This window comes from Bubalus bubalis, chromosome 11 (genome assembly GCF_019923935.1).
Source record: "Bubalus bubalis isolate 160015118507 breed Murrah chromosome 11, NDDB_SH_1, whole genome shotgun sequence".
Taxonomy (NCBI): Eukaryota; Metazoa; Chordata; class Mammalia; order Artiodactyla; family Bovidae; genus Bubalus; species Bubalus bubalis.
The window spans coordinates 53,347,695-53,367,099 of record NC_059167.1 but is presented as its reverse complement, the minus strand read 5'-3'; the positions used below and the strand labels follow the sequence as shown (position 1 = coordinate 53,367,099).

The 19,405-nt window shown below is 41.2% G+C and overlaps 1 long non-coding RNA gene across 2 annotated transcripts in view; it reads left to right on the top strand.

The window, feature by feature from the left end:
* LOC123464718 overlaps positions 1-19,405 on the top strand; it is a 163,825-nt gene that overhangs the window by 39,298 nt on the left and 105,122 nt on the right. For both annotated transcript variants that reach the window (XR_006639760.1, XR_006639759.1), the window contains one exon: positions 11,050-11,109. This is a non-coding gene — a long non-coding RNA (uncharacterized LOC123464718). The remainder of the gene's footprint in view (positions 1-11,049; positions 11,110-19,405) is intronic.

The window sequence follows — 19,405 nt, the reverse complement described above, 5'->3', positions numbered from 1 at the left end:
GACCAGTGCGTTCTGTTGGCAAAACTGTTAGCCTTTGCTGTGCTTCATTTTGTATTCCAAGGCCAAATTTGCCTGTTACTCCAGGTGTCTCTTGACTTCCTACTTTGCATTCCATTCCTCTATGATGAAAAGGATATCTTTTTTTGGTGGTAGCTCTAGAATGTCTTGCAGGTCTTTGTAGAACCATTCATCTTCAGCTTCTTCGGCATTAGTGATTGGGGCATAGACTTGGATTACTGTGATGTTGAATGGTTTGCCTTGGAAATGAACAGAGATCATTCTGTCATTTTTGAGATTGTACCCAAGTATTGCGTTTTGGACTCTTTTGTTGACTATAAGGGCTACTCCATTTCTTCTAAGGGATTCTTGCCCACAGTAGTAGATATAATGGTCATCTGAATTAAATTCACCCATTCCAGTCCATTTTAGTTCACTGTTTCCTAAAATGTTGATGTTCACTCTTGACATCTCCTGCTTGGCCACTAATTTACCTTGATTCATGGACCTGACATTCCAGGTTCCTATGTGATATTGTTCTTTACAGCATCGGACTTTATTTCCATCACCAGTCACATCCACACCTGGGTTTTTTCCTTGGCTCTGTCTCTTCATTCTTTCTGGAGCTATTTGTGCATTCTTCTCCAGTAGCCTATTGGGCACCTACCGACCTGGGGAGTTCATCTTTCAGTGTCATATCTTTTTGCCTTTTCATCCTGTTCATGGGGTTCTCAAGGCAAGAATAATGAAGTGGTTTGCCATTGCCTTCTCCAGTGGACCACATTTTGTCTGTCCATGGAGTCGCAAAAGAGTAGAGCATGACTTAGTGAACTAAACAACGACGAAGTAACAGAAAACACTGAGTTGGTCCAGACTCTCTTCCTGCCTTCTCCTTGTAGCAGCACTGCTTATCTTTGAAAAGTGTCTGTATTTCCTCATCGGTCATTGGTGGGTGCCTGCTTGTTCTCTCTCCTGGGTCAGAGGTGGACACCCGACAGAGTCAGAGCTGAGCTCATTTACTCTCCCTCTAGTCATGTGACTAGCCCAGAAATGGAAACCCGATTCACCTTAGGCCAACCAGATCCTTCCCTCTTCTAACTGGACTGAAGGAGAGAAACAGTCCTTTTTGCAGTCTTGTTTGTGTGGCTAGAGGGATATAAGCCTGGGTTGCCTGTGGCCATATCTCCAATTTGTGGGGTCAGTTGTATAGAGAAAGTGAAGCAAGTATGCAGGCCCATACAGAGATGTGGGGTGGGGAGGAGGAAGAGAGAGGGGGGAGAACTCTGTGTCCTTGTATCCACCCAACCCTGAGTGTAGCTCCATCCATGCCCTTTTTATAGTTTGAATTCAGAAGCCAACACATCCCTACCCCCTTGATAAGAATAGAGTTGGGATTTTGTCACTTGCCTCAAAGGATCTGGACTAGTACTATCAGCCAGCATCTTTTATATCCTTAGGCAAGAAAATTTTTCCATGTTCAAAAAGAAAGCATACAGTCATGTCCATTACTCTCTGTTTAATTTTTTTCTTAACAGTTAGGGTTATATCTTTGAAAGAAAAAAACTCTCAGATGGGATGGGAAAGAATCTGATGTTTGGCAGTCAACACACAGAGCTGGTCTATGTCAACCCCAGCAACAAGAGCTTTTCGATTTTGAAATGTGAATGGAAATAAATTCGATTCAATTCAAAATATAAAGTTAAACATTTTATATTCAGTCACAACATTCACTGAAGAGTTAAAAACCATGTTTAAGGGTCTAACAATGATCTTCTGGACACTGTTTGGTTGGTACTTTGGAGAAATTAAGAGTAAATCTAAAGCGTGTTCCATATTCTCATGTTGCTTGAAATCAGTTCACAAAAGATGATGTAGATGTGTGAAATATATAAGTATCATAGCTTAAGGTCTATAGACACTCACTCAAAAGGAAGGAGCCATTCTCTTGATGCAACTTCTGGCCAGTTGAGTCTTGAACTTGCTTGCGAGTGCCTCCCCTGTGTAGACCAATGGTTTTTCTGTTCCCTTGAACCCAGGCTCAGGGGAAAGAACCTTAGCTCTGGAAAGAGAATAGAGCAACAAGGCTGCTTTTCTGGGTTGGGTTGTAAATAAACACTCTTGGAACAAACGTGGAGGCCAGAGAATTCCAGTGCTTTGTTAGGAAGGAAGTGAAAAGCTCAGCTGTTCTGTGGGCCAGAAATGCTGAGCCTGCAGGATCCTCGGCAGAAGAAAAGAAACTGCTTTGCAATGACTTGACGCCTCCAGGGTTGCCCAGCTCTCATCAGATGCTTTCCCTGTTCCTACGGGCAGCCGTCACCCAGAGGAGGAGGGGATGGCAAGGTGCCAGCCGTAAATAATGAATAGCACCCTCATTTACATTCTTTTTTAGTGGAGACTGTTTGCTCACAGCATCGAAGGGACCTGAAGCCTGAGGAAATAGGACTCAGAGCCTCCCTTGGATGCCCTCCCTCCAGTGTGCCTAGCTCAGGAAAAGGCAGATTCTTCCCGTCAGACCATCTGGTTCTCTTGAATGTGCTTATTAGTAACAGTGGAGGTGGGTCTGTTAGCCCAGGACAGCATCTCAGAGACAGATGCTGAGTTTATGTGTAAAATGTGGCTTCCAGCCAAAGCACTAATCATGATCGCCTCTGAAGTGGTTCCAATCGTCTGGATGAGGCGCTCCGGCTCTTATGTTGTTTGTACAAGCTGGTAGTTAGAGGTGTTGTGTACAAGATATTTGTAGTCATAATTTCTCCAAACAGGTTAAGGCAAACATTATGAGAATCAGCATATTAATGTGCTGTGTTTCAAATTAAAATTATAAACACACTTTCCTCATTGGAGGCCTAATCTGCTAGGAAGAAGCCAGATGTTTAATGATGAAACCATTATTTAGGAGGACCTATCAAAGTAAAACAAATTGTTGTTGTTTAAGTGGAGGGAAAAACCTGCTTTGTGCAGGGGAACTAGGAAAAATGGCTTTGAGAGGGTTCTTGCTGGAGTTGAATTTCTGTGAATCTCTTGTTGCTACTCAAAAGCAAGGGTTTCTTCTAGAAACATCATTTAGCAAATGGTATACTGCCCTCCTAGGACAAAACTATAGGCCAGGACAGTGCATTTCCCAGTGAAGAGGTGGTGGCTGATGTACGGGCACACTGGCTCAATACTGGGGAAAAATTGGGTCTCAAAGGCTTTTGGATGTTAACTTTTTGGGGGGACTGCACTGGGTCTTTGTTGCTGCACTCGGGTTTTCCCATTGTAGCGAGTAGGGGCTGCTTTCTAGTTGCGATATGTGGACTTCTCACTGTGCTGGCCTCTCTTGTTGTGGAGCACGGGCTCTAGGGTGCATGGGCTTCAGTAGTTCGGGCACATGGACTGAGTTGCCCCGTGGCATGTGGATCTTCCCACACCAGGGATTGAACCAGTGTCCCCTAGATTCTCAACCTCTGGATCACCAGGGAAGTTCTTGATATTAACTTTTGATATCGACTCTCCTTCCTGTTTCTGAAGTGAAAGGCAAGAAGCAATGGTTTTTGGTTTGTTTTAATATTTTTTAGGCTGCACAGCATGTGGGATCTTAGTTCCCTGACCAGGGGTGGAATGTGCACCCCCTGCATGGAAAGAGTGGAGTTTTAACCACTGGACTGCCAGAGAAGTCCCAGGAAGCGGTGTTTGGTAGCAGCTGACACCTGTGTCTTCCATTTGTATCCTGAGCTGCTTCATGTAGACTTGGCTCCCCCATTCTTACAGTTCAGCTGTAATCATTCCGTTAGTCCCTTACTATCTTTAAGGGGGCACAACCCCACTCTGTGCATCTGTCTGCAAATGTACCTTTCTTCCCTCTTCTCTTTCTCCTTTGCCTCCGTGCTGCTCTCTACTTTCTCATGTGCCCTTCATTCCCTTCTCTCTCCCTTCCTTGTAGGAAGCACATCTTAGATAGTAGATCCAATTGCTCCTTTAGGCAAAGAGCACATGAGAGGCAGGAATAAAAGTGAAGATGGGCTTTGGATATGGTTTCTAAAATCGAATGCCATCACACATCTTGTCCTAAATATCTAAAATACTCCCAGTACTATTTTGAAGAATTCTAATTTACTTACTTCCCCATAGTTTTCTTTGCTGCTGGCAGGTTTTTGGATTGTCCAAGGCCTTTCAGAGTACATGAGGCTGTTTTGGCAGGCACACAATTGTAGTTATTAAATAGCCATGAGGGGAATAGCATCTTGAGGTGGTTAGAAACCATCAGAGTTTGGAGACTTTACTGGATTCTAGAATCTGGCAGCTATCAAATCCTAAAAGGATCCAGAGAAGCCAGCACGTCACCTGAAGTTTCTTCACAAAATCGGAAGGGTGCACGTGGCCCCAAGGCTCACTCACCCGATCGCCTTTGCCACTGCAGGAGACCAGAAAGAAACCACCCTGTAGAGAGGAGACTTTGTTCTGTTACTGAAGATGTCTTGATTTATATTAATGACCTCTCACTTTCCTTGAAATAAGTTTCAGTTTTTCCTTCAAGTCTGTTTCATGTTCCTCTGTTTTCATCCATTCAGAAGGCTCTATTAGGCCTTCCTTGTTTATATCTTTTTTATTCCAGCAAGTACTAGAAGGGACTTGTGGGACCTCACCCAGCTCCGCTGCTCGAATTCTCTCGACAGCATCCTCACACCTAGGGTTTTCCAGCACATAATTGGTCATAGGCAGTGACAAGACAGACACTGGTCTCTTTCAACATAGCCTATTTCATCTCTGTGACTAATTGTTAGAATATTATTCTGTGTGTTGGTTTTATATCTGTTTCTTGGTAACTGCCAGTTATTAACATCAAGATTGTTGTGACAATTAAATAGGGTAATGAATATAATGTACTTATATATATAATATAGTGTAGTATCTGACACAGAGAAAGAACCCAATAAAAGGTAACTGCTTTTATCATTGCTATTATTGGTTCTTGTTCTGCCTCTTGAAGTTGTATAACACGAACCAACACAAACCAATTCTCCACATGGGAGCCCTTTGCATAATTGAAAACAATTATTTTCTCTCCTTGATGCCTGGTCTTCCTTTCAGTATTTGCAGCTAAGTATTCCCATTAACTGGAATCATTCCTCATATGACAGGGCTTGAATTTCTTCACTGTTGTGATCACTTGCCGTGAACAAATTATAGCTGTTCTAGGCATAGCTTCTAGAAGTGAAAGCAGTATTCTTGTCGAGGGTGGGATTAGGTAGACTCTTTCATTTTTTTATACTGTTCGGGATCTTAATTCCCCAACCAGGGATCAAACCCAAGCCCCTTGCAGTGGAAGGACAGTCTTAACCATTGGGCGACCAGGGAAGTCCCTGTGTTGTATATTCTGATTTGTGCACAGTAGCTATTACTGAGGCCCAAGTCATGTTATCTTCTGTGGAAGTTACATTAAATTGGTGATACAAACTGGGATTGGTAGTGGTGTTGGTTTAGTTGTTAAGTCATGTCCAACTCTTTGCGACCCCATGGACTGTAGCCTGCCAGGCTCCTTTGTCCATGGGGATTCTCCAGGCAAGAATACTGGAGTGGGTTGCCATTTCCTTCTTCAGGGGATCTTCCCAAACCAGGGAATGTACTGGGGCCTCCTGCATTGCAAATGGGTTCTTTACGCACTGAGCCATGAGGGAAGCCACATATTAGGTTTATTGTTGACCAAATCTCTGTTTTTCTTTTTTAACAAGATAAACCTATATACATCTACATTTTTTTCAACTAAAGTCAAAACACTTATGTTTATCACAGCTGAATACCATCTTTTTAAAAACCTGCATTTTATTATTCTAGCTCTCAAAGACTTCTTTTGGCTACGTCTACTTTACATTTTGCTATTAGACCCACATAAACAGCTTTCTTTGCTTGATTTTTTTTCTTTTTTTTTTTTTTTTTAAAAGAAACCCTAGGTTTCTGCACAACAATGTCCTAATCAGTTTGGGTTGCTACTCTAACAAAGATACTATTGATGAAGTGGCTTATATGCAAAAGAAATGTATTCCTCACAGTTCAGGAGGTTGTAAGTCCAGGATCATAGTATACCAGCACAATTGGGTTCTGGTGAGGCCCTTTTCCAGGTTGCAGGCTGATGATTAGTCATTGAATCCTTACATGATAGAGAGCCAAGAAGGAAGCAAGCTTTCTCTGTTTTTGAAATTTTTGTTTTAGTTTGGACCATTTTTAAGGTCTTTGTTGAATTTGTTACAATATTGCTTCTGTTTTATGTTTTTGTTTTTTGGCTGTGAGGCATATAGGATCTCAGCTTCTCAACCACACACCCCTTTTACTGGAAGGTGAAGTCTTAACCACTGGACTGCTAGGGATGTCCCCTATCTCCTAACTCCGAAAAGGGCACTAATCCCATTCATGAGGGCCCCTCTCTCATGACCTCCGCTAATCCTAATTACCTCCCAAAAGCCTCACCTCCTAATACCATCACATAGGATGGTAGAGTTACAACTTAGCAATTTGAGGAGGAGGCATACATTCAGTCTATAACAGATAAAGAGACTGATGGGGGCATTCGTTAGGAAGGAGAAAAAGGAGTCTGCGAGAGCATAGTTGTTCAAATAGCAGAGTTACTCCAAATTCAATTAGAGTGAAGTGGAAACAGAGAAATAGGTAAACACAAAGACTGAGTGACCAGGAGCAACGGATTTAGAGACATCATGAAAACTTGAAAATAACCTAGCTATTCTGGTGCAGTCACTAGCACTGAATTTAATTGACCAAGCATTTGAGCAACTGTGAAAAAACTCGACATTCTCCCTGGAGGGGTTCTTATTAGGATCAAATGCAATCATTAGGAACGAGCTTAGCGTGAAGCTAGAAACCTAGTAGAGAGTCAGTAAAAGTGTGTCTAGTAGACATTTGTCCTCCTTTGGACAGATTTTGCCATCAATCTTGACTTTGTCCTTCATCTTTTTCTCTTTAGTGATTTTCTCTTAGGTGATTACATCCAATCCATTATCTGTCTTCACTTCTCATATTTTCCATCTCCAGTCTTTCATCTTGTGAACAAACCCATGTTTATGGTCTCCTTACTCTTCATGATTTTATAGCCTTTGATCATTCCCCCTTTCATTCTTTCTTCCTAAGCTAAAGAGCTCACTGATTTTTAGCTCACCAAATTCTCTACCTCCTCACCCCAGGGACTCTCTCAGGATTTTGCCTAGATTTCTGCCTTACTTGCAGAAGGGCTTCTTCCTGAACATATGGCCTGATCCCCCTGCTCATTTTCCCTGGTTTCCTAGTAGTCTGTTTAGCGTCTCTACCTATAAAGTGGGGCATGGAGCCAATACTACCACAAGAGGAAGTGATGAGATTTAAGTGAGTGGATGAATATAAATCGTCTAAAGCAGAGCATGGCGTGGAGGGTCACTCAGAGATGCCATGGTAAAATTGTCATATTCTTAATTAAATCTCCTTTTGTAATTTGACTTAGAAGCCATTAGTGTGTAATACACAGGCCTTCCTTAGAAAGTAGTACTGTAGATTTCTGATGATGAACACAAGAATCATTTTTTTCTAACCAGTAACAACTTACTTTAGCCACACACACAAACTCTCTCTCTCTCTCTCTCTCTCTCTCTCTCTCTCTCTCTCTCTCTCTCTATCTCTCTCAGGACTTAGAGCTTCCATGAGCCTGATAGGAGTGCACCTCTGAAAAATGTTGACCTCTATGTCACCTTTGAATGCCTCCACCATTAACAACAGTGATAATGATGATGATGCTATTTTTGAGCCATCTGCTGTATGCCTGGTACCATGCTATGTCCTGGGGTCAAAAGAATGAACAAGATAATCATAGATGAATGACTATCTACGTAGAGCTCCTACCTCAGTGCCTGGCACATGTTGTTCAATAAATATTTGAAAGAAAAAAAGAAAAAAGTGATGCTCAGAGTGTTTAAGTGACCTCCAAGGAGATCTTTTGGATTCTTGAAAAAATAATAACTTTAACTTTGTATGAGGCTAAAATAGCTCCAGATCAGATCATATTGGTCGCTCAGTCATGTCCGACTCTTTGCAACCCCATGAACCACAGCACGCCAGGCCTCCCTGTCCATCACCAACTCCTGGAGTTCACTTAGACTCATGTCCATCGAGTCAGTGATGCCATCCAGCCATCTCATCCTCTGTCGTCCCCTTCTCCTCTTGCCCCTAATCCCTCCCAGCATCAGAGTCTTTTCCAATCAGTCAACTCTTCACATGAGGTGGCCAAAGTACTGGAGTTTCAGCTTCAGCATCATTCCTTCCAAAGAAAGCCCAGGGCTGATCTCCTTCAGAATGGACTGGTTGGATCTCCTTGCAGTCCAAGGGACTCTCAAGAGTCTTCTCCAACACCACAATTCAACTCCTTGGCGAGTGATGTGACTCTGAGATTATGCTGCATTTGGGCCCCTTCAGTTCAAACAAGCTTACAGGATCCTGACTTTAGGTTCCTGCTTGTTTAGTCCTTTCATACTTGTCCTTGGTGCCCCACACTGTTATAGGGGGCACATCTTTAGACCAGAGTGTGTTACAGAAAAGAGATGGCAGAAGCAGTAGGCCATTCAGTTCATCTGGATAATTTTTCTTAGTATGCCAGCCAGAATTTAGGAACACAGTGCTTTTCTCCCTTTTCTTTCCCCTCATTACTGATAGCAAAGGGCTTCCCAGGTGGTTCAGTAGTAAAGAATCTACTTGTTAATGCAGTAGATACAGGAGACACGAGTTGATTCCCTGGGTTGGGAAGACCTCCTGGAGAAGGAAATGGGTACCCACTCCAGTATTCTGGCCTGGAAAATCCCATAGACAGAGGAGCCTGGTGGCCTACTGTCCATGAGGTTCCAAAGAGTCGAACACAACTGAGCACCCATGCATACTGACAGCAAATGGTTTTTAATTGTTAAGCAAGTAAACTGTTCTTAAATTGCTTTGAAAATAGGGATGGCATTGACAAATCTATGTAAAGCTCTCTCTTTTTGGTTGGAACACAGCAGTACTGTTGCTATAGCAAGGCTCTGTGTGTATGTGTATGTTGTGTGTAAAGTTCAGTATGTTTGGTAAACCCTCTTGATTAGCTTAATTCATGCTTGCACAGGTCTTTGTGGCTTTCATTTCAGTTTTAAATGACATTTGGTGGTGGATACATTAGATACTTAGCTCTTTCTGCCTCTTAGGGTCCATTTGTTAAATTACCTATTTCACTGCACCCGATAGCTTCTGGGTCCTAAGGAAGTTAATGCTCCCATTGAAAGTGAGCAACTTTATTCCTGAGCTTTCCGCATTAGAAGGATCATCTCCAATGTTTCTGAATTACTTAAGGAGGTGAAGAATATCTTTATTTTCTATTTGATGACACTTCTAGGTAATGTGAGGAATTATCGTATAATACCTTAGCTCGGAAAGGATTTTACTCCAAAATAAAATCAAGTCAGATTCTCAGCTGTTGCCTGTTAAGTGCCAGTTTGACATTCGAAATGATCTGAATTTAGTGATTTGGAGAACCCCACAACCAGCAGCGATAACTTTCATCCACTCGAAACCCATTTGGCCATGACTGATGAAGGGGCTCATTGTGTTTGGGAGAATTGAATTGGAGCAATTGGGGATGAAAACGTAAGACCTAATGATGGAGTTGCTTCTGTGCAACTTCAAGGTCCAGATTTATGTGCACTTTAAACACTCTTATGTTTGTGCCTTTTTTTCCTTGGGAAAGTTAGGATGGAATAAAAAATAAACTAATGTTAAGAAATGTAGAAGACTTCTGTATAATCTTTCGGTCTTAGGAGGCCACATTGTGTTCTGGCCAACCATAGGGTGCTGGAGGTAGGTGCTAACTCTATCCTCTATGGCACTGTGACCTTGGACAAGTTGCTGAACCTTTTAAAACCTTGGTCTCTTCAGTTTGCAGCAAAGCTAGAAATAGTGCATTTCTCAGAAGGATGGGGTGATGATTAAGTAGGCATCCCTCTGTAATGGGTTTAACATGTAGAAAGCACTGGTAGGGACTCTTAGGAAAACCTAGGTGGGAGGTAGTTTACCATGAAGCTTATGAAATATAATTTTCAGGACTCCTCACTTTGCACATACCCATGTTAAGTAAAGATTTTCTTTTATACCTAATTTGATATTCATTATTGTTGTGTTTTTTAAAGATGTATTTATTATTTTTATTTTGGCTGCCCTGGGTCTTCATTGCTATACTCAGTTCAGTTCAGTTGTTCAGTCGGCCATGGACTGCAGCACTCCAGGCTTCCCTGTCTGTCACCAGCTCCCAGAGCTTGCTCACTCTCACGTCCGTCGAGTTGGTGATTGCTACACTCAGGCTTTCTCTAGTTGAAGCAAGTTGGGGCTACACTGTAGTTGCGGTGTGCAGGCTTCTCCCTGTGCTGGCCTCTCCCGTTGCAGATCATGGGCTGTAGCCACATGGGCTCAGTAGTTGCAGCACACAGGCTTAGTTGCCCTGCAGCATGTGGGATCTTCCCCAACTAGGAATTGAACCTATGTCCCCTGCATTTCCAGGTGGATCTTAACCACTGGACCACCAGGGAAGCCCGTGTTATGTTTTCTTAAACAGGGATTCCCAAATTACATGTTTTGGTAAATCCTTGAGCCTCCTTTGTCAAGCCCTCTTCATAAGTTGGTTCCATTATCCCTCCTACTTGGGTGCAGACTCCAGAGTTCATGAATTTAAAACTCCTTTTAATGACTATTAAAAAGAAGACACTATTTTTTAAGCATCTGCATGATATATGTTATGATAGAGCTCTCTTTGGCAGGAATTATGTAAAGGGAGAAGAATTAATTTGTCTCCACACATATATTAAACAAGGGATTTATTTCTGCCAAGGAAAGCAAGAGTGTGGAATCTTCTTTGATGAGATTTAATAATTTGTAGACTGATCCACTGATGAATGTCACCTGGTATTAGAACAATAAACTCAGTGAAATCAAATACATAGTCCTTTATGGATGCCTGGATCTGAACCCCAGTTACATTTTATTGTACTTGGTTAGGTTGATGAATTTTTTTTTTTTTTGCAGTCTTGGTTATCTGTTTATTGGACCTGGAAAAGCTGTGTGTCTTCTTTAAGGAGAAGAGAGGTATGGACCATTGTAACTGGGACTGGGAGGGAAAAACATTCAGAGATGTCTGGAGGTGAGAGATACATGACGTGCTGGAAGAGTATGACGATTTCTGCCTGAAGTATGAAGACTTTTTCTTAAAGAAAGGAAAGAGTTCAGTTAGTGAGGCATTAACTGAGAGCAGCTTTTCATTGTAAGTTACATCTCATGCCGAAGAAGCACTCTGATTAAATAGACACGCAGAAATTCACAGTCACTCAGAGACGGAGAGAAGTCAAGTGGAGACTGAGGGAGGTACACCGAGAAAGACGGAGCAGTTTGAAACAGAAATGACAACAAAAATAGTGTTCCTCCTCGCAGATGAAAGCAACCAAAGCTGGGGCTCATTTTACTTTATTTTTGTTTGTAGCAGCATTATTTATAATTGCCCAAAATTAAAACAGTCCAAAAGGCTCTCAACTGATGTATGGATAAACAAACTGGGAGACTTGCATACAATGGAATATTACTCAGTGATAGAAAGGAACAAACTACTGATGTGTACAACAACATGGATAAGTCTCAAAAGCATTTATGATGAATAAAAAAGGCTAGACACAAAGAGCTACATACTCTATGATTCCCTTTATTGGAGGACATTCTGGAAAAGGCAGAACTATAGGCATAGAAATTGTATCAGGGATTGCCAGTGGCTGAACATGGAGGAAAGAGTTTGACCACAACAGAGTTTAAGGGAACATTTTAAGGGGATGGAAATACTCTATCTCTTGATCGGTCTAATGGCTGTGTACCCATGTGCATTTGTTAAAATTCATAAAATTGTATACCTAAAAATATAATTTTTACTGCGTATAAGTGCTGCCTTGATAAATCCTGCGTTAAAAAAAAAAACAAACAAAAACTCAGGGTCAGGCTCATCTATATAGGAAGCCTCCTCCTGTGACTCCATCCAACTTGCAGACTGTGTTTAGTGACTTCCTTTTAGTTCCTACAGCACCTAATGCCCATGTGTTTTCCTGTTGTATCACATTATATTGAAATTATCTACTTAAAATCAAATATTAGAGTTTTGTATGTTTAGCTCTCCTACTGGGTGGCAAGCTTGTTAAAGTCAGAAAACATATCATATTTGTCTTAATATCCATGCATCCTACCCTTATCTTATCCCCAGCTCCGTGACTGACATATTGATCAACCAGTGATCAATGAAGTCTCTCCACCAATTCACTTAGCAGGAGATCCAATGTAGTCTCCTGCTAAGTTCAGAATCTTTAAGCTGGGCCTCATTTTAAAAGAGGAGGAAAAGAAAACATATTTCAGGCAGAGATTTCAGAGACTAATTTTGCTAAGCAGAAAAGCAGTTCAAAGTATATTTCTGTTTCTGAGTACCTTCAGTAAAGGTTAGGGAGAGCTCAGTGAAAGGCAGGGAGACAGAACCCCCAGGGTGACCTGCTCCCGTGCCCAAGTGGCTGAGGCAGCTGCCCTGGGAGGGACCTAGTGTGGGACTGGACTATTAGTAGATCAAGAAGGGGTTGTTGTGGACCATTCAAGGACCATTCAGGGCCTTGAGTCTGTGTAGAAGGAAGGCTTCTTCACAAGAAGAGATTGTATTAACTGAGAATTCACTAAGTGTTCTAATGCTTTGTGGTTTTTTTCTCTTGAGTGACTCATATTCATTTCATTTATTACTTGGTGTTCCTGGTTTATTAACCCATAGTATACATTTTATTGGTGACAGGAAATACCATAGCACATAGTTTTTGTTTATGGGCACATACAGCTCCCATATATCCTGTTATGACAAGGTTTTCTGCTAAAGTTATAAGTAGAATTCCTTGAATATAGTGACATAATGAGTGATGAAGAGGTCAAATTCTTGGTTGGGAGAAAAACCTGATAATTTTACTGAGAGTACAGGTGATGGTGAACAGATGCTTCTACTCCTGACAGTCATGTACCTGGCTCTCTGCTGGCCATCGTGTAAAATCATTTAAGGTTTGGCCCATTTCCAGTTCCATAATTATTTACTAAATGAATCCGGGCATGGACTGGAGCAGCTTTTACAGCCCCCAAGAAAGGATGATGTGTATCTCTTCCCAATACCATTTTCAATGACATCATCTTGGTTGCTTGAACTTCATCCTGATGGGGGTATTTATACCATGAAACTGGTCATCACTCCACATCAGTTTACCCCATAGCTGGTTGTTTAATGTTGGCCAGCAGACACATGTTCTGTGTGGGCAGGGCACCATGCGGGAATTAAAATGGGAATGAGATACAACCCAGTCTCTAAGGATCTTGTAATTTGGTAGAAGGAATTGATGATGATGATGTTGATAATAAGTAGTCATGGTCACTTAACATGTATACTCTTCTAGAGCTTTACAGATACTAGTTCATTTAATCATTACAAAAGGGAGGAGGCTGGAGGAAATTGTTTACATCAATTTTCTGTGGAAAGCACTGTTTTATCCTAAATGCTTCTGTTTGCAATGTCAAAATCGCCCCTCTTTCCAGGCCCCCAGCCTTTCCCTAGTTCTTACTTATCCGGCTGTGTTGGGCCTAGTTGCAGCTGTGGCCTCTTCCGCGTGTCGTCTTGAGCTGCGGTGCATAAACTCTCTGGCTGTGGGTGCAGGCTCAGTAGCTGTGATGCTTGGGCTTGATTGCTCTGCAGCTATGGGATCCTAGTTCCCTAACCAGGGATCAAACCCATGTTCCCTGGATTGCAAGGCATATTCTTTACCACTGGACCACCATGGAAGTCCCCCCAAGTCTATTCTAGTTGTGTGAACAAGCTCTTGTTCATGCTTTCTCTCTTCCTGATGACTTTAAAGACTTTGGTCACCCTTGGTCATCCCTCTTTTCATTCTCCATCTTCTCAGACTAAAGGATCCTAAGGCTTTGAGCTCACCAGGCTCCCCGTTTCCTTCCTCACCCTCATTCACCTGTCTCAGGACTTTTGCTGTCCCTCTGCCTTTGTTGGGAATAGTAGGTGACACCTCATCCCCCTGCTTATTTTGAGGTTGACCTTTTGAGATTCAAACACAACATCCATATCTGTATTTCTTCATAAATTGTTTTAAGTGCATCCTTGAAAAAGAAGGACAGGAGATGCTAATGATGATCACATCTTTAGAGTGAAGGATTTCAGAAGAAGCCTTTACAAACACTTCACATTTCTATATCATCTAAGTCATATATGAACACGGAGGGCTTGGGGAAACAGTTTTCACTGAAGTTGGCTAGTTGAGAAAAGTCAGTACAGCCAATGCATGTCAAGGCTTGGAGTTTAAACAGTGCCTTTGCAAACCACCAGGTGAAAGTGAAAGTGTTGGTCACTCAGTTGTGTCGGAATCTTTGTGATCCCATAGACTGTAGCCCACCAGGCTCCTCAGTCCATGGAATTCTCCAGGCAAGGATATTCTCTTTGCCAGGGGATCTTCCCAACCCAGGCATCAAACTTGGGTCTCCTGCATTGCAGGCAGATTCTTTATCATCTGAGCCACCGGGGAAGCCACTAGGAGGAGTGAATAAATCTGCATTCTTCCTTGATTGTTTGCTGTAGGTTCAGACAAAACCAGGATTAGAGTTGGGATTGCTGCTTCAAGCCCTCTTAATATTTGATAGACAAAGATGTTTACAAGTAGGATATTCTTATTCTTCTGAGGTGGAAATATACTATAGTTCCTGGGAATGCATCAGGATTCTAGCTAAGGGAATTTATTTTAAAACCTGAATTTGATCCATCAACTTTCTTGGCCAAAAGCGAAACCAGCAAGTGTTTGGTTTGAAATGGGAAAGAAGAAGCCAGCCTTCCCTTTGGAGTATGCAGTGAATAGCTAATTCTTGTCTTTCTTCACGTTTCCTCCTTCAATTAATGTAAATGCGTTAATGTCGTATGATTTCCCTAGTAGACAACACTGGTAAAAACAGGGGTGGGACCGAACCTTAATGGTTTCTGTAACATGTTTAATTTCTGATGTTGCTGTTAAATGTTGAGGAAAATTAGTCACATTTAGAACCATCTGTTTCCAAAAGTGGTTAAAGTGTGAATTGCCTTCTAACTAGCCATTTTATCACTCATAATAATAGTTGTGGCATGAAATTATTCTTTTGATTCCCTTTGTTTTATGCTATGAATACTTACACATTTTGCTTCTAGGGAACTGGGATTAAAAATGTAAAAGGACATCCTTCAAGTGTCCTGGCCATTGGAGATGGAAAAAAGAATCTGAATTTCTTACTTTCTTCTCAATTCCAATATACCTTATCTTTGATTTAGGTACAGTTGTGGTTTGGAGGGGCTTCGCAGGTAGCTCAGTGGTAAAAATCTGCCTGCCAACACAGGAGACAGAGGTTCAATCCCTGGGTTGGAAAAAGATTCCCTAGAGAAGGGAATGGCAACCCACTCTGGTATTCTTGCCTGGGAAATCCCAGGAACAGAGGAGTCTGGCGAGCTACAGTCCATGGGGCCACAAAGAGTTGGACACGACTTAGAGACTGAGCATGCAGGCATGGAATGGAAGCCATAGTTAAGAAGTATTTGAAATCTTCAGTAGGTAAGAAGCACTGCATGATCGATAGATGGTTGAAGAAATGAGTTTGGAGGATGTGTTGTGTGGTGCTTTATACATTTTATTTCTTAGGTTGTTGCTGTTGACAAAACAGAAGAGGTGGGGGACAGTGGACAGAGTCCTTTAAATGTATGAATGCCTTTCACAGGAAGGAAAAACTTTAAAGCTGGCAACCAAAGAATTTGGCCAATGTAACCCTCAACTTTTTTTTTTTTTTTGCCTTCTGAATGGTCATTTCCATTGAAGGGGCGTGAAATTTATATATGACAGCCCAAATGTTTTAGTGAGTAGGCTAAAGTTTCTGCAAGCCTGCCTGAATGTTTGTTAGGGTATTTAAAATGTTCACATAATATGTTTCTTTAGGAAAGAAAAAGTCTCCCATTCTGGGTTGTGAATGGTGCTTTATTTTTAAGTGGTCACAAGAATGGTTGCACAGTTGCCTAATTTTGGATTACTTTCTGACATGTACTTATTGAAAAATGAGACCCATATCCTTTTTCTGTCCTGAGTGGGTATTCAAATCTGCCCTAATGGTAAAGCAGATACCTCTGCTCTATAGCACTCACACAGGGGAAGAAGTTGTTACTCAGTTATTAAGTTGTGTCCAGCTCTTTGCGACCCATGGACTGCAGGCTTCCTTGTCCTTCACTGTCTCCCAGAGTTTGCCCAGGTTCATGTCTACTTGAGTTGGTGATGCTATTCAATCATCTCATCCTCTGCCGCCCTCTTCTCCTTTGCCTTCAGTCTTTCCCCTTCATGGATCACTGCCTTGTCATGGTGAAGGGGCTTGCATAACTCAATGAAGCTATGAGCCATGCCATGCAGGGCCACCCAAGAGAGACAGATCACAGTGCAGGGTTCTGACAAAATGTGGTCCCCTGGAGGAGAGAATGGCAAACCACCCTAGTATTCTTGCTTGAGAAGCCCGTGAACCATATAAAAAGGGGCGGAAGACTGACCTGCTTTACCTGCTGCCTGTCTGCTTGGAAATACTGTTTCTACTTGATAACACAAGTTAACAAAACAAGCAAGCAACCTTTTCTGGTACAAAGAAATTGAGACAAAAAAAGAGGGAGAGGCTTTGGAATGAAAAGTTTGTTTATGAAACCTATATTTAAAGGTCTGTTTTTCCACATATTAAAAATGAGGATGACCCAACTGTGAAATGAATTAAAATAAAACTATGGTATAAGGTGATCATCCCATGGATGGAGGAGTTTGGCAGGCTACAGTCCATAGGGTTGCAAAGAGTTGGACACGACTGAGAGACTTGACTTTCACTTTAAAGGGTGATCATAACCTCCAGATGCTTAAAGGAATAAAACATTAAGCAGTAAAACACTTTGTGAAATGTCACTTTATGTCACCAGGAGTGGCAGTGGCTGGGGCTACTTACTTGAGGTTGGATGTTACCTGGAGCTTTGGATCCTCAGTTAATGAGCTAATCCTTTTGAGGGTGAAAAATGGCTCCCTCACTTCCTGTGTCTGTTGGTATGGGAGGAACTGGTCATCTTCTGAAACTACTTCTTGGGTCTTTGGAATAGAGGTGAGGATAGCTAAAATTTGAGCATTTTAAAATTAACAATTTGAGCTACCTGGTGGAGAAGTTCCAGCATCTAGGCAGGCAGGAATCTGGGTTGGTCTTTACCGAATGAAGTGGGTTGCTGACAACCTGTCCAGTGCTCTTCCACGATGGCAATTTTTAAATGGCATTTTGCTCCTCGTAGGGTAGTGGAATCCATTGCTTGCTTGCAAAATTTGTAAATAGCAGCTTTTTATGGTACAGTTTATGGAACCAATGTGGACTGGAACACCTTAATTAGGCCACTGTAAAAATGAAATGTGTCTCACTTACACCAGACGGAATCCTCCATGGAAGTTCCGCAGAGAGAATTTTTGATGGCTATAAGTTGAGTGTGGAGCAGAGCCACGTCACCAGCTGCACATGGAATCTGTAATAAAAAAGGGCAGGAGCTGTTCAAAGAGAATTGATGCGATTAGCTTCACTTACATTCTGTCGCATTCTTTGAATTACCTCCGGACTCTCTCTCTCTTTCCACCTTTCTCCTGTTCATAGCCAAATCAGCTCTTATATAGCAAATAGTCTTTTATTCATGCCTTATGCATAAGGCCTTTTGCTTGGAATTTTAACAATGATTTTTTTCTAGCTAAAAAATGAACATGAATGTGAGCAAAGGAGAGACTGACTGTCTTTCTCTTCTGGAGCATCTACTTTATACAAGCAGAATTTATAGTGCCGGAGAGCAGGTGACAATATTATATATCCTTTGCTACTTTTCTCTCTCAGACAAGTCCTCTGTTGCTGGTGTCTAGAAGTAGTTTATTTAAGTAGAAACAGCTGACAAGATGGACATGAGTAATGATGAACAGTTAGTAAAAAAAAAAAAAAAAAGTGATTAAAAGAATTTATTCTCCCATCATGAAATAGTTGCACAAAAAAGAGCTTTGACATTATCTTGTGTTACTAATATAGATTATGAATCTTTAAAAAAATTTTATTGATGTATAGTTGTTTTACAGTGTTGTATTGATTTCAGGTATACCACAAATTGAATATATCTGTGTATGTATATATTTATTCTTTTTCAGGTTCTTTTTAAAAAATATTTATTTAATTGACTGCATTGGGTCCTAGTTGAGGCATGCAGGTTCTAGTTCCCTTACTGGGAATCAAACCTAGGCCCCCTGCTTTGGGAATGCAGAGTCTTAGCCACTGGACCACCAGAGAAGTCCCTCAGATTGATCTCCATTATTGGTAATTACAAGATATTGAGTATAGTCCCCTGTGCTATATACTAGGTCCTTGTTGGCAATCTATATTTTATATATAGTAGTGTGTATGTGTTAATCCCAAACTCCTAATTTATCTTTCCTCACCCCGTTTCCCCTTTGGTAATGATAACTTTTCAGATTTATTTTATATTGGACTGTAGTTGATTTACATTGTGTTAGTTTCAGATGTACAGCAAAATGATTGTTATACATATACATGTATCTGTTCTTTTCAAATTATTTTCCCATTTATATTATTACAGAATATTGAATAGAGTTACCTCTGCTATACAGTAGGTCCTTGTTGGTTATTTTAAATATAGTAATGTATATCTGTCAGTTTCAAACTCCCAATTTATCCCTTTTCCCCACCTTTCCTCTTTGTAGATGTTTTCTATATCTGTGACTCTATTTCTGTTTATAAATAAGTTCATTTGTATATATTTTTTTTAGATTCTGCATATAAGAGGTATCATATGATATTTGTCTTTCTCTGACTTCACAACTCTGACTTCACTTTCTTCTGACTTCACTTCACTTGTATGACAATCTCTAGGTCCATCCATGTTGCTGGAAAGGGCATTATTTCATTCTTTTTTTGTGGCTGAGTAATATTCCATTGCATATATTTACTGTATCTTTTTTATTTTTTATTTTATTTATTCTTTGGCTGCACCTCAGCACATACAGGATATTAGTTCCCTGACCAGAGATCAAACCCACACCCCCTTCAGTGGAACCACAGAGTCTTAACCACTGGACCTCCAGGGAAGTCCCTACCATAAATTCTTCTATAGATAGATGTTTAGGTTGCTTCCATGTCTTGGCTGTTGTAAATAGTGTTGCTATGAATGTTGGGGGTGCATATATCTTTTCAAATTAGTTTTATCCACATACATGCCCCACAGTGGGATTGCAGGATCATGTGGTAACTCAAGTTTTAG